The sequence below is a fragment of the Schistocerca serialis genome, chromosome 1 (genome assembly GCF_023864345.2).
Source record: "Schistocerca serialis cubense isolate TAMUIC-IGC-003099 chromosome 1, iqSchSeri2.2, whole genome shotgun sequence".
In the NCBI taxonomy this organism is placed as follows: Eukaryota; Metazoa; Arthropoda; class Insecta; order Orthoptera; family Acrididae; genus Schistocerca; species Schistocerca serialis.
Genome location: NC_064638.1, coordinates 373882114 through 373899093, shown reverse-complemented (window position 1 = coordinate 373899093; position 16980 = coordinate 373882114).

The window sequence follows — 16980 nt, the reverse complement described above, 5'->3', positions numbered from 1 at the left end:
GCCTCCCATGGATGAACTCTGTCGTGCTATGGTTGCAAATCGGAGTTGTCTTGTATGTTCGTAGGAACTTAGCGAGCGTTTCTGTGATGCTTTTCTCACTCTTTTCAACATTTGTTGTTGATGCCTGTGCTCTGTTTCGCCACTGGAGGATGGTTGAAGTAGCAGAATGAAAAGGTGCTTGATGCAGCTTGAGGTGCAGATTTGTTTGAAAGATGTCACCATGAACTGCGGCCAGTTGTCAACGTGGTAGTTAGGTGTAGTCCTTCCGTGGCAAGAATATGGACGAGCGCATTTATTGTGGCCTCTATTATGGTGGACTCTGTTCTGACTAGATATGGGCAGTTAGAATACGCGTCCGCGACTAAAAGCCACATAGAGCCCAGAAAGAGTCCTATAAAGTCCAAATGAGTGTGGTACCAGCGGCGAAGAGGGTGGAAAGGGTGGGCAGGGGCGAAAGGTCGGTGTGGAGCAGCTTCTTGTAAGGCGCAAGTGGAATATCTGCGTGCCGTGGCTTCCACGTCTTTGTTTAAATCTGTCCAGTAAGTATGACACGACACTAGGCCTTTCATCTCTAACGATCCCCAGTGTCTGCGATGGAGTACTTAATAATCTGAGGTCACAGGGTGGTCGGAATGACGACCTGACGAGTATATGCCTCATGTCATTCAGGAGGACACTGTTAATGACCAACAAACAGTCTTACAGGCGAGCCCAGGCCCTGAGTTCAGCACTGACGTTTTTTTGTTAAAAAAAAGTATGTGGGCTACCCATGGAGAACATAGTGCGTAACATGCTGTAAGATTAGATCATAGTGAATGTCTGCAGGAATGTGTGCAGCCATAATGGGGAACCAGATCAAGATATGTCTCCGTTCCGCAGAAATATGGAAGCATGAAATTTGCCGCTGGTCACAAGCCAGATGTGGTCCCGCAAGCAGACGAGATAGAGCATCCGCATTGTCGTGTTGCACTTTGGCCTTGTATTCAATGGTATAATTGTAGGAGCTGAGGAAAAGTGTCTAAATATGGTGCCGTTGTCCTGCCTATTCTGCAAGACTAGAGCGCGCCCCAAAGAGCGCCACCAGCGGTTTATTGTTAGTGTGAACTTAGTCCTGAAAAGGTAAACATGGTAGCTTAAAAGACAATCGCTAAAGCCTCTTTTCCGATCTACAAGTAGTTCTGAAACAAAAATTAGTTATGCAACAAGAATTAGACAACTCATGAGGTCTGTGAAAGACGATGTAGGCTTCAGAACGCCAATAGTTTATAAAATGCCCTGTAGCTTTGTACAGTTTTATGTCGGACAGACTACCCAGCGCCGTGTAGAACACCAGAAGTGTTTCCGCCTACGTTATAGTGAGAAGTCAGTGGTAGCGGAGCATGCTTGGAGCTAGGCCATCGGAAGACTGAAGCGGGCGTGGCAGGTGCCCAACGAGAATATAAACATATATTGTGCTGGAATGAGCACCAGTGACGTCACAGGAGGCAGCGCGACTTTGTAAGGACGGCAGGAGTCACCGGACAGTCACTACTTGACAATGCCCTAGGAGCACTTGGTCGAAAGCCTGTGGATTTTAAATCACTTGATGCGGCTGGAATCACGAGAGAATTTCAACAGTTTCTGTAGTGGCAGAAACATGCTTTCGTCTATACGTCTACATCTACATCTACATTACATACATACCCCGCAGGCCACGGCACCGTACGTGGCGGAGAGTACCTTGTGCCGCTAGCAGTCTTTACCCTTTCAGTTCCATTCACAAATAGAGCGCGGGAAAAAAGACTTTCTATATGCCTCCGTAGCAGCCCTAATTTCTCTCCCTAGTTTCTGCCATCTTTTCTTCGTCGTCCTAGACGAAATGTACGTTGACGGCAGAAGAATCGTTCGGCAATCAGCTTCAAATGGCGGAGTAGCCGTGCGGTTCTAGGCGCTCCAGTCTGGAACTGAGCGACTGCTACGGTCGCAGGTTCGAATCCTGCCTCGGGCATGGATGTGTGTGATGTCCATAGGTTAGTTAGGTTTAATTAGTTCTAAGTTCTAGGCGACTGATGGCCTCAGATGTTAAGTCGAATAGTGCTCAGAGCCATCTGAACCATCAAATGGCGGTTTCCTAATTTTATCTATAGTGTTCTGCGAATAGGACGTCGTCTTCTACTCATGGATTTCCATTTGAGTTCACGAAGCATATCCGTAATAGTCACATGTTCATGGAGCCAACCGGTGACAAATCTAGCAGCCCGCCTCTGAGCTGCTTGGATGTCCTCCCTTAAACCGATACGGTAAGGATCCCAAACACTTGAGCCATACCCAAGAACTCGTCGCAATAATGTTCTATACGCGTTCTGCTTACAAATAAGCAATACCTTCCTAAAATTCTCCCAGTAAATCGTAGTCGATCATTCGTCTTACCTACTACAGACCTTACGTAATAGTTCCATTTCGTATCGCTTTGGACGTTACACTTAGATATTTAATCCACGTGAATGTGTCATGCAGCACTCTGCTAATGCTGTATTCGAACACTGCAGGTTTGTTTTTCCTATTCATTGCATTTAGAGCAAACCGTTATTCGTCACAGCAACCAGATATTTGTCTACTCATCTTGTATCCTTCTACCGTCATTCAACGATGATACCTCCCGTGAACCACAGCATCACCAACCAACAGCCGTACATTGCTGCTCACCCTACCCGTCAGATCATTTATGTATATAGAGAACAAGAGTAGTCCTATCACACTTCCCTGGGGCACTGCTGACGATACCTCTGTCTCTGATAAACTGTCGAGGACAACGCACTGGGTACTTTTACTTGAGAAGTCTTCGAGCTATTCACGTATCTGGGAATCTAATCCGAATGCTCGTATCTTCTTCAGCAGTCTGTAACAGGGCACAACGTCGAACGGTTTCCGGAAATCTAGGACTATGGAATCTGCCCGTTATCCTTCACCCGCAGTTCACAGAATATCATGTGAGAAAAGGGGAAGCTGACTTCCGCACGAGAGATGCCTTCTAATACCGTGCTAACTCGTGGACAAACTTTTCTGTCTCAAGAACATTTACTACATTCTGAGTATGATTTCAAGAATTCTGCAGCAAGCCGATGTTAAGAATATAATCTGTAATCTTGCGGGTTCATTCTTTTAACTGTCTTATACAAGGTATGCAGGAATCGCCTGCTCTTGGGACTTTGGGCTGAGCGAGAGATTCTTGATGAATGCAAGCTGTGTAGGGAGCCAATGCTGTAGAGTAATCTGTGTGTAACTCGCAAGCTCTAATATTGGTAATAACACACCCAGGGGACTCACCACCAAATTACCAGTGACACCAAGAATTTATGAGGTACCGCAGCGACGCGGACGAAACCTGATTTATTTCAGTTTTTACGTGTGAGGCGGCACTAGACATTCTTGTTTCCACCTTCCTTTCTGCGCAGCGACAACCCAACAAGCCGCCACGTCTATGCTCTGTGGATTTACTGCGATGAACGAATGTAAGGCTATAGCTAAGCCGTTAGTGTACCATAAAAAACTTCAGAATGAACACGGATGCACTCAAGCGATCTAACAGCCGTTTATTATTTATTTTGAATCAGGTTTTCTTGGTATTCGCTGTAAATAGCGTAATGTCAGTGTATTACAAACCACATTTCAACTGGCGTCCGTGCAACGAGGATACTGAGCTGGGTGTGAGACGTGATTTACAACCAGAAAATTCATTTATTAGAAGACATACAAAGCCTGCAGCGACAGGTTTATAGATACTCTCTGGTCATGGAATGAGATATGATTTACAATTACCAACATCTGCTGCATTCGACAACTACTTCTAAAGCTATCTGTAACAGCTGTAATCTTGCCCTCCCACACATCACCATTAAATTTCTCTTAGTCTCTTCATTATTTTCAAAAGCTTAGAGAGGCGTAAGATATCCATTAGAAAAACTTTTTACTTATCTTCATTTTCTCTTGTTGTTGGCTCCAAGTCTTGCGTCTAGGGGTACATTCTTGCGGCTGAAATTTTGATTTAACGTTGTGGGTTCCTGATGACTAAATAACTGATAAAGATTTGCCTGTGTAATTCTTGAGTTTTATTCTTTGTCACATTATTAAATATCACAGCTTTTTACAATTTCCACTTAATATTCCATATTACATTGTTAGTGTCGATCAATACAGTAAATACGTCTGTATCCATAAGAGGCATGTCCACTACTAAATACACTCCGCGGCAACCCAATACTCCAAACACTAGAGTGTCCAAGCAAAAGAGTTTACAAACATTCCTCACCAAAGAAGAATAATCACCAAGTCATAACATTATTTTACAAATGAATCCAGAAGCAAATTTAATAATTAGCGCTAGATTGTGCAATTAATGATATGAATTTCAAGTATACCAGAAATTTCGTAATTCAAATATCTCCAGAAGTACGTATCAATTGTAACACATTAATTTCTTTTCATACATTTTAGCCTGAAATACAAGACATCGTTCACAAAATCAAATGAAACTTTTTCAGTGAAACAGCCGAGAACGTTCACCAATACAAGAATCAATAGTATATATGGCATCGGTTATTTCTATATAAAAAAAATGCTAGAAGAGGCTGTTTCATTACACAGCTATAATTTTTCATCCAGAAATAGAATGTGTGTTTTTTTAACTACAGGTTTCTAGCTTCTCATCTATCTCTACGTTGATCATTCATTCTTCAGGCTCTCTGTTATAACAGATTAATCACTTTGCTACTGAGGGAAACTCAAAAAGTTACCCATCGTTAATGTCTACCAACGGCAAGTGTATTCTTTTTTTATTTTTACCTCTAACCATCGTCAAAACCATGGAATCATTAACTTTGTCTGCTTTGTCTTTCTCTGCACATCACATTCTACTTTTCTTTGTACCTGTCGTCTTTTACCATTTCGTAATTTCTCTCTCAATCACTCTCAATCTCTCTCCCTATCTAGGAAACACAGTAAAGCAGCTGGCTACTGCTTGCCGCGTAGGACCCAAGAAGTTCTAGAAACCTGTAGCTTTAAACATATGATTCTGGTTTGTCTTCCCCTTAATGAATTTTTTTTACCGAATAGAAAATTTTTTTGTAGCATTAATTTCAGTCGTTTATACTCTCCCGCAAAGTTTCATTAAGCTGAAAAAGATGTCCCTATCTGGTGCTGAGACTTACTTATTTTTGTTATTACTTACTTATATTACCTCTATATTTTCTCCACCATACTCTAACAGTTCTCAAACTGACAATAAAGTACAACCAATAGTTCCCCATTATTTTCCTTGATACAGAAGCGAGTTCGGTGCGTTCCTACATCATCACTCGGCAACCGCATATCATTCACCTCAGATCAGGACTGCTCAAGCAGTAGAAATTGAAATCAATGTGAACGTCGCTTTTTCCTCATATAATAAAATAATCTGCACAACTGCAGTGACGCATGTCCTTTATGGACAAGCTTGTCGATCATACACGGATAAATACGACTACCCCATGGATGTGATGCTGTCTCAATAGCTGTTTGCGTATAATCTCAATCAACTTCCTGGGCTGATCGCTAAATGACTCTGTTATCGCATTGAATCTAAAGCACTGAATTAAGAAATTAGCGACAACTGTTTATGTCTGGATTGTCAACAGTTGAGTGGTGCCATTGGCCAGTTGTGCATCACGTGGTACAAACCGGCCATTTTGCACCAAAGAAATACATTAGAGTAAATGGGAGAATTGATCTGATTAGCGGTTATCTTCGTGTGTAGAGGTGTGTGAAAGACACCTTAAGAGGCTAACAAAAGAGGTCAACTTTTCTGTGGTAAGGAATGCCGCAATGTTGTGCAATGAACTGCTGCTCGAGGGCAGAGTGTGGTGGTAGGTGTCTGCGAATTCCAGAATGCTAAAGGGATGCAGAAAAATGGAAAATATGAGTTCATCGATTTCGGAAGAAAGTCTGCTAAACAATTTTAAATATATAAACATTTCGCTCATTGTAGATTACTTAAAAAATTGAGCAGACATGCTCTGGTCAGTCAGTACATTATGACCACCTATCTAATGGCCGATATGACTTGGCCGGCCGGAGTGGCCGAGCGGTTCTAGGCGCTACAGTCTGCCTAGTTCGAATCCTGCCTCGGGCATGGATGTGTGTGATGTCCTTAAGTTAGTTAGGTTTAAGCAGTTCTAAGCTCTAGGGGGCTGATGACCTCAGACGTTAAGTCCCATAGTGCTCAGAGCCATTTCAACCATTTGACTGCTTTTGGAATGGCGTAGCAATGAGGCGTGAAAGGTCGCCGGAGGGAGCTGGTACCACATCTGCACACACGAATGCCACCCAATTCCCGTAAATTCCGGGGAGGATGCGATGAGCTCTGACGCCACTTTCAATCATATCTCCCCTGGCCTTGTGATGTGGCGCATTATATCTTGTCGAAAAATGCCACTGTTGTGGAAAACATGATCGTCATGTTTGTTAGCAATCATATACAATCGCTCACTTGACGAAAGGTCTCTTCCTAAAGACTGGAAAGTAGCATAGGTCACATCAATATTCAAGAAAGGAAATAGGAGTAACCCATTGAATTACAGACCCATATACCTGACCTCAATTTGCAGTAGGATTTTGGAGCATATACTGTACTCGAACATTATGAATCACCTTTAAGAAAAAGACTTATTGATACATAATCAACAAGGCTTCAGAAAATATCGTTCTTGTGCGACACAGCTAGCTCTTTAATCCTATGAAGTAATGAGTGCTCTCGACATGGGATCTCAGATCTATTCCATATTCCTAGATTTTCAGAAGGCTTTTGATGCCATTCCTCACAAGCGACTAGTAATCAAACTGCGTGCGTATGGAGTATCGTCTCAGTTGTGTGACTAGATTCGTGATTTCCTCCCAGAGAGATCACAGTACGTAGTGATAGACAGTAAATCAACGAGTAGAACAGAAGTGATATCTGAGGTTCCGCAAGGTAATGTCATAGGCCCTCTGCTGTTCCTGATTTATATAAATGATCTAGGTGATAATCTGGGCAATCCCCTTAGATTGTTTGCAGATGACGCTGTAATTTACTGTCTAGTAAAATCATCTGACGATCAATTCCAATTACAAAATGATCTAGAGAGAATTTCTGTATGATGCGAAAAGTGGCAATTAGCACTAAACAAAGAAAAGTGCGAGGTCATCCACAAGGGTACTAAAAGAAATCCAATAAATTTTGGGTATACGATGAATCGCACAAATCTATGGCCTGTCAATTCGACTAAATACCTAGGAATTACAATTAGAAGCAACTTAAATTGGAAAGACCACATAGGTAATATTGTGAGGAAGGCGAAACAAAGACTGCAAAAAAATGATTCAAATGGCTCTGAGCACTCTGGGACTTAACATCTATGGTCATCAGTCCCTTAGAACTTAGAACTACTTAAACCTAACTAACCTAAGGACATCACACAACACCCAGCCATCACGAGGCAGAGAAAATCCCAGACCCCACCGGGAATCGAACCCGGGAACCCGGGCGTGGGAAGCGAGAACGCTACCACACGACCACGAGATGCGGGCACAAAGACTGCAGTTTGTTGGCAGAACACTTAGAAATGCGACAAACCCACTAAAGAGACAGCCTACATTACACTTGTCCGTCCTCTGCAGGAGTATTGCTGCGCTGTATGGGATCCTTACCAGGTTGGATTGACGGAGGACATCGAAAAAGTACAAAGAAGGGCAGCTCGTTTCGTGTTACCGCGCAATAGGGGTGAGAGTGTCACTGATATGATACGCGAGTTGGGGTGGCAGTCACTGAAACAAAGGCGGTTTTCTTTCCGACGAGATCTATTTACGACATTTAAATCACCAACTTTCTCTTCTGAATGCGTAACTATTTTGTTGACACCCACCTACGCAGGGAGAAATGATCATCACAATAAAATAAGAGAAATCAGAGCTCGAACGGAAAGATTAAGCTGTTCCTTTTTCCCACGTACCATTCGAGAGTGGAATGGTAGAGAAGTGGTATGAAATCGATGAACCCTTTGCCAGGCGCTTAAGTGTGAATTTCAGAATAACCACGTCGATGTAGATATAGAAGAGGTGTATGTGATACGCGACCAGTGTACGATACCTTGCACGTTCCACTGAACCCATGGATGCCCATTTGAATGTCCCCAAAACAAAATGGAGCCACCACCAGCTTGTCTCCGTCCTGCAGTACAGGTGTCAAGGAGATGTTCCCCTGCAAAACGACACATTTGCGCCTTCCCACTGCCTTGATGAAGAAGGTATCGGGATTCATCAGACCATGCAACACTCTGCCAGCGCACTAACGTCTAGCGCCGATGATCACGTGCCCATTTCAGTCGTAGTTGCCGAAGTCGTGGTGTTAACATTGGCACATGCATGGACCGTCGGCTGCTGAAGTCCATCGTTAGGAGCGTTCGGTGCACTGTGTGTTCAGATACACTTGTACTCTGTCCATCTTTACTCTTTGATGTTAGTTCCGCCACAGTTCGCCACCTGTGCTCTTTTACCAGCGTGACCAGCGTCCGATGTCCGACATCTGCAATGAGTGGTGGCTGCCCAACCCGACGACATCTGGATGTGGTTTCATCTTGGTTTCGCTACGTGTTGAAGACACTCGCCACAGAACTCCCTCAACACCCGACAAGTCGTGCAGTTTCCGAAATATTTGTTCAGAGCCTCCAGGCCATCACAGTCTGCCCTTGTTCAGACTCATACAGATCGCACGCCTTCTCTGTTCTACACACGGACAGCACGCTCACTGATACTACCTACACGGTGCGTGTGTCTGACTAGCAGGCATTCCTCGCCAGGTGACGCTGCTACAGCCTGGATGGGTTTATCATCCTCAGTCCGTGGGTCCACATACCTGGACTTCACGGTTTTATTTCGCAAAGCTTATGAACAGTTTCTATCGACTTAAGACCTCTGGTGCAGGTTTGTGGAAGTTTCATAGATTCAGTCCATGCCACTAGATTGCACCACAACCTGGTTGCAGCACCCACTCTGATATTTTGAAGATACGATCGGCGAAATGGCTACACACGGCGCGCGCTCTGAAGGTAGTTCAAAATGATACCTTATTGTATATCCTAAATTTACTGTCTTTTTTTGCTTTGCATTGTAAAAATAGACACAAATGTGATTGAAATATGTTTTCTCCAAAATTATCTCTTATTGCGAATACAGTGGACATCGAAAGTCGAAGTACACATACGTGTACTTCAGGTCTCAACCTCAAAGTTTTTCTGTTTACCTTATTCATTGTGAAGTTTTAATAGTTATGAAATTGTTTCTGGAAATACTCATAATTATCCTACGGTTGAGGCAGAATGTTATATAATTTTTACGATCTCGATTGTTTGAACATCAACAATCAATTTATTGCGTTATTTTCAGTAATCAACATTGAAGAAATACTGCGGATACTGGAGGCGAGTGACTTCATTTCACTTTCAGACGATGAGAGTCAACAGTTTTCGGATGAGGAGGCTTTCCCTGAATCTGCTGTCGCTACTGAACACGCAGAAATCGAAATAGAAGACCCTACCTATGAAAGGTCGCAGGGCAGTGGACGTGAACATAAGTTACAATGGACTTGCTCAAAAATGAAAAGCAGGGAACCAGGTGAAGATAATTTCGCAAATCTGACGGATGGTGTGTTAAGGGATCCTGCTGAATACCTTTTTGAATATTATGACAAGAATTTTCGGAATGTTGATGCAGAAGAAACAAATCTGTATCATGTGCAAAGTAATAGCAAGAATTTCCTTTGTTGGGGTTGAAATTCTAATGGGTACCCTCAAGCTATCACAAGCCAAGATTTACTCGAGTAGGCTACCTTGCCTGCCTCTCGTCAGTGATACTATGACTTAGATTTCGTAAATAATTTACATGATCATGATAGGACTGACAAACTTTGGAAAGTGGGCCTATGGTTAATTTTTTGAGGAATAAGTGTCTCACCTTGCCACGATCTAAACATCTCTCAGTTGATGAGCAGATGCTTCCATTCTCTGGCAGATGTGCGATGAGAACTTATGTGCCAACTAAGTCTAATCCTCTAGGGTTGAATAACTTTATTTTGGAAACTTCAGGTGGTTTAGTTCTTGACTTCATAATATATACTGCCAAAGGAAGAATGCCTGACACTGAATTAAAAGAAATAGGTTTAGGTGCGAGTGTACTTAAGCTTTTGATTGTGACAGTTCCAAAAAAATGGACAGCATGTAATATACAGTGACAGATTTTTTACAGGCACTAAGTCAATTGAGCTTCTCTTAGGCAACAATGTATATCAAACAGGAACTGTAATGTAAAACAGAATTTCTGACGTGGCTTCAAAATTCAAAACTGATTGTGATCTAAACAGAGGTGAATGGAATAAATATGTGAGGAAAGACAAAAAGGTGTGTGCACTTAAATGGAAAGATGATAAGTCTCTTATTTTGGTATCATCTTGAATCGGGATTGTGCCGCGAGTTACTTGTAAGCGATGGTCAAAGGCTCAATATTGAATTATCGATGCACCACAACCAGCTATTCCAAGAGTTACAATTGTATCATGGGTGGTTTTGACCTATGTGACAGATTCATGGTCTTCTACATGTTAAATACCAGAACAAGAAAATGGACAATCGGACTGTTTAACAATTTTACTGATTTAGCTACTATTAATTGCTGGATTATCTACAGAAAAACCTGTGCAAAAGAAGAAGCACCAAAGTGTAACAGACTGTCCCTAATAAACATCAGACTGAATTTGGCTAATGTACTGATAAAGTGTTCTCATGTCAGAAGTCCCTCACAACTCTCCAAAGAAATAACCTTGGATGAACAAGAGATCACTGACAGTTCAGGAGAAGACGATGACAATAAATCCAAAAGAAGAAAAGTTGTTTCGATGCCAAGGAAGCCAACTTGGTGTGACCAGATTGATCTTCCGCAATACGTAGAGGCAAAAAATTCTTCTAAATGTCGCTTTGAAGGTTGCAAATCTCGCACAAGAAACTTGTGCTTATTTATGTATGAATAAAAACAGTTGTAATACGTTTTTCAGTGTATTATTTCTTTACCTGTTAATACCTGAAATTCAAATACGAGTACCTCAAATATTTTTGACCGTACAAAAAGTAAAAATACAAATAATGTAATCCTGAATGTAATTATGTGCAAGACTAATAAAAATAACACTAAAAAAATTTTCTTCACTTATTTTATCATCGGGACTCAAGAGGTTATATTGATAATAGGTCGGTTGTCATAATGCTCTGGCTGACCAATGTATATCAAATACAAAATACACAGGGCATATTCTCAAACACTCGAAATATTTTCTTCCTCGTGTTTTCTTCGCTTCGCATTACTGTCTTCCACAGTTGCGTAAAACATTAAAATTTCATATAATAGTACACTTCAATATCTATTTTTATTTTACACCCTATCAATCTGAGATGAATGCAAGGACGACGTTAAACTATATTTCATGCCTGTTGAAGCTCATATTCTGAAGGATCAGGAAACGGCCACATTATTGTCCCAGAGAAGTCGTTGATGACAATAGCTTGCTAGTTCCATTTGTCTCTTTTGATCCTGCTGTAAAATTGTACGATCTTTCCAAACAGTAAAAATTAAAAATTGCCTGGGAACTGCGAGAAAATCTAATAATACAGGACATTACGATAAAATGAAAGTTTGTTCTGCTTATGCAATTTTTAAGTCATAGTTTTTTAACAGCAGTGAAGTGTACAGTACAACAGAAAATACTTTTTCTGTTGAGTCAGGTACATATTTTATAGGCAATTTACATTAATGTCCTCGAGGAACAGAAAAACTGGAAGGAGTACAGCTGTTGAAGACAAACGCTATGATGCTGTGCAATGCCCCACGAATGTTATTAAGCTGTCTGAGAATCGGGAAAAGAAATCCTGGAAAACAGGAGTAGTTCTGACAAGTACTTGGCAGCAGTCGGCAGTCAGAATTTCTTCCGAATGAAAGAGTTTTCCACTGTGTTTTACTGTGTAGGCTTTCACAAGATGCCCTGGAAAATATTTTCATCATAGTCCGAGAAAATAATTCAGTTCCATATTCCATCAGGTTGAAGACAATTCTACGGCTTATTGCTACGTCACAGTAGTTTCGTCCCAGTCGCTGTTGCAATCACCACACAGAACGCAGATGTAGGTGAGATAATATAGTTTCTACATTATCTAGTCACGATAACCGTAAAACAAGTTTAGCAGAAATATATGTTATGTGATGTATTCCATGTACTACCTTCAGCAAGACAGCAGTATGAATGAGAAAGAATTCCTATGTTAACCTACCTCAAAAGCTACACTTCCGACGACAGTTTAGAAAGCGTATTGGAATCAGCGGTTAACATTATTCAACTAGCAATAAACGTTTTATGTGTCAGTGAAAAACATATTTTGGAGTAAGCTTTTAACATTAACCAAACAGCAGAAAAAGGTTTTTGTATCAATGAAAAACAGATTTTGGTCTCGAAGATGTCAATTCAAGTACTGAAGGGAGATGCATGGAAAGCAGTCCATGAACTCCTTGACAGTATTCCGTCGCCGGCCGGAGTGGCCGAGCGGTTCTAGGCGCTACAGTCTGGAACCGTGCGACCGCTACGGTCGCAGGTTCGAATCCTGCCTCGGGCATGGATGTGTGTGATGTCCTTAGGTTAGTTAGGTTTAAGTAGTTCTAAGTTCTAGGGGACAGATGACCTCAGAAGTTAAGTCCCATAGTGCTCAGATCCATTTGAACCATTTGAGTATTCCGTCTTGTTACTCTGTCAGGGAAAATTGTATATGTACTCCTGGCAAAACGTTGTATATTCTTTTGAGGAAATGTTACCGTCAGCTAGAGATGTGTGCCACTACAAGATGTGGTAGGAAACGTATAGGCAAGAGAAATGCAGTAAGGTTATTTTAAGAGGCCGTCAGAAGGCAGATAATTTACTTCTTATATTTTTTGGCTAATTAAGTTGGCTGTTATATAAATGGTAAGCAACTTGTAATCTGTAGAGCATCTGTAAAGAAACATAAAGATGTTAACATGTAGACAGAAGTATGCTCTTTTGTTTCAATAGCGTCTGCAGTTCCCAAATCTCTAGTTCAAACTATCTATCTATACTGCTATTATATCTAGAGCATAATTTACTTAGCATAAAAGTATCTGTGAAGAAGCTTTGCTCACATGACTAGGAAAATAAAATGCCATAATTCCAGTGACGAACTTACGAAAGTCATCATTTTTAAGTTCTGTCCATAGCGCAACTACAGCCACAGTGATTCAAAATGGCACTCGCCACCGAGTTGGCGGTACTTTTTTTTTATATTAACGCGTGGTGTCTGTCTGTTCTTTCGGACACGTCCGCCTCGATGGGCTATGAATCCACCACCTTCAGTGCAAATGCACAAATACGTTCGACTTGCAACAGGAATCTCAAAGTAGCGAGCATGGATGACATGCACGGAGGCTGCAGATATTAATAGGTGGCGCTACGTTGGAATGTGGGTCAACCGAGGGGCTTACTGGGATAGTTTGCACAATTATGATAAACCTGTGTCTGGGTGGCGAAGAGGTTAACGCAACTCCCTAACGAGCAAGAGGTCCTTGCTTGGAATCCTAGTTTGATACACATTTTCAGTCGGCGCTGTTGACTCCGCGTAAGATCCCGATGTAGCTGACATCATGAGTTCCTTTCTGTTACTTTCTTTTCTCCTTCCCCACCTTCTATTTACATAATAGGTACCTTCTTTATTCGGGCCTTTAGCTGAACCAAGGGGAAGTTCCATCTCAGACACCCGAGATGTCCATGTTGTTTCTGCCACCCAGAATTATTCCGATTTTCAGAAACTGCGAAAATTTTCCCGTCATTACCTCTTCATTTTATAGACAGTTAAATTGTATAACTACTGTGCTTATGGGACAAGCGCATGTGTATAAGTTGCAAATGCTTTACTTACTGAGGAAAGTATAATGCAACACTCGATCATCACAGTTTCTACGCTGACAATCTGCAGCATCTTTATAAACTTTTATAAACGAATAACGCGCCCAACGCACGTTACAATGAACGTGAATCAAAGTGTTTTTTATTATCTTCTTCACTTTTTGTTTTCTGATACTATTCACAAAACTAGTTAGATGCAACATGATTCATTCCCACGGCAACTGGTGGACCAAACCATCAGTAGCTAACCTTGCTCAAGATTTAACCTACGGCTGGTATATATTCCTTCTCATCCTTACAGGTGTACTGCTTCGGTGTATCGATACATAGAGGCAAATTTTAACAAGAAGTCAAGGTCGCTACTGGATACAGAAATCTGTTGAATTAGTGATTGTCACCCTAATTAAATCGATCATAAAGCGTCAGTTACACGGGGACGAATTACCAGTGTTAATAGGGCAAGAAAAAACTGAAATTAAAATGAAACTCTCAAGAAGACAAGTATACCAGTCGCCAACAGCAGCTGACCTGTTTGTAGAAGCTTTCGGTCTACTGCACCGCTCTACATTACCATGCACTCTAAATGCTGGCCGCGCGGGTTAGCTGCGCGGTTTCAGGCACATTCGCACGGTTCGCGCGGCTCACCCCATCGGAGGTTCGAATCCTCCCTCGGGCATGGGTGTGTGTGTTTCCGTTAGCATAAGTTAGTTTAAGTTAGGTTAAGTAGTGCGTAAGCTTAGGGACCGATGACCTCAGCAGTTTTCTCGCATAGGATCTTACCACAAATTTCCAAATTTCTAAATGATGTTCCCGATGTGGGGCGTTGAGTGCACAAGGGAATCAAGTCACGATAAGGAAGTTCTGAGAAAAATTTACATAAAGCTTTTTCTGGATAATTGATTACAGGAAAAAGTTTACGCCATTTTAAAATGCTTGAATGACGGAAGGTACACTCCTGGAAATTGAAATAAGAACACCGTGAATTCATTGTCCCAGGAAGGGGAAACTTTATTGACACATTCCTGGGGTCAGATACATCACATGATCACACTGACAGAACCACAGGCACATAGACACAGGCAACAGAGCATGCACAATGTCGGCACTAGTACAGTGTATATCCACCTTTCGCAGCAATGCAGGCTACTATTCTCCCATGGAGACGATCGTAGAGATGCTGGATGTAGTCCTGTGGAACGGCTTGCCATGCCATTTCCACCTGGCGCCTCAGTTGGACCAGCGTTCGTGCTGGACGTGGAGACCGCGTGAGACGACGCTTCATCCAGTCCCAAACATGCTCAATGGGGGACAGATCCGGAGATCTTGCTGGCCAGGGTAGTTGACTTACACCTTCTAGAGCACGTTGAGTGGCACGGGATACATGCGGACGTGCATTGTCCTGTTGGAACAGCAAGTTCCCTTGCCGCCGACCACTGGCGACAACATCGATGTACTGTGGAGACCTCACGCCCCACGTGTTGAGCAATTCGGCGGTACGTCCACCCGGCCTCCCGCATGCCCACTATACGCCCTCGCTCAAAGTCCGTCAACTGCACATACGGTTCACTTCCACGCTGTCGCGACATGCTACCAGTGTTAAAGACTGCGATGGAGCTCCGTATGCCACGGCAAACTGGCTGACACTGTCTGCGGCGGTGCACAAATGCTGCGCAGCTAGCGCCATTCGACGGCCAACACCGCGGTTCCTGGTGTGTCCGCTGTGCCGTGCGTGTGATCATTGCTTGTACAGCCCTCTCGCAGTGTCCGGACCAAGTATGGTGGGTCTGACACACCGGTGTCAATGTGTTCCTTTTTCCATTTCCAGGAGTGTATTTTGTATAATGTATTCTAAAGATGATGAAGGGTATTTCAACTGCTGCTACATACTACCTTGAACAGAAATGTAAAATTTTATACTTCGTTATTTTGTGCACTTCTAACAACCCTACCACAAGAAAGATCATAATTTAATAATGATTGTGGTGTTGCTCACGCTGCTAAATACTGCATTTCCGGGCAACAACAAAGTTATTATGTGGCAGGTGTCATTAGAGCACAGTTAATAAAGTCATTTTATGTAATAATGAATAAACTAGGCACTCATCTTTTCGTGTTTCCCACGCTGGTCTCGTTGTAAAATCATGGTTCAATCGTCGAAAATCTAGGTGGTGATGATTCCAAAGAGGCCTAGGTTTTATTATGCGATATTCAAAAGTTTTATAGATCTGTTTCACAAACCATTCTTGAGGATTAAACCTTTGAAAGTTAGCACAATGGTGATGTAAAAAATAATCAGCACTCCGAATTTAAGTTACACTTCCTTTTTATTGCTTTTGTTGCAATATCACATAACACACAAAACACCACTTCACAATACAAAACATACTTGAAAACATCTTCCTAACTGTTAAAGTTTACATTTAATAAACTGACTACAATGTGCGTCTATCCAATATGACGTCCAAGACTTGACGTTTTCAAGGTCCGACTCTGTAACAACTCACCACTTACGCGCCCAAGAATCAGAGTTACAAGTACGTCAAAGATCATAGTGACAAAAGAAAGAATACACATAAGAATAATATCATTGCAACACAAACATATCGATGTATCAAAGTACTTCTACATTAATGAAATCAAATCTGAATGTTGTCTCAGAAATATCTCAATTACTTTACAGAAACACAGTAGAATGTTGCTGGTGTCGAGAGGTTGAGTTGAGGTGCCGTAATGGTTACGTAATGCAAGTACCATTACACACTGAATGTACACTGAGAGGACAAAAGGGATATCGATATGCACATGTACAGACGGCTGTAGAGTCGGGTACACAAGGTATAAAGGAACAGTGAATTGGCGCAGCTGTCATTTGTATTCAGGTGCTTCATGTGAAAAGATCTCAGATGCGATTATGACCACACGACAGGAATTAATAGACTTTGAACCGCAGAATTGTAGTAGGACCATGTGAGAGTCCATTTCGG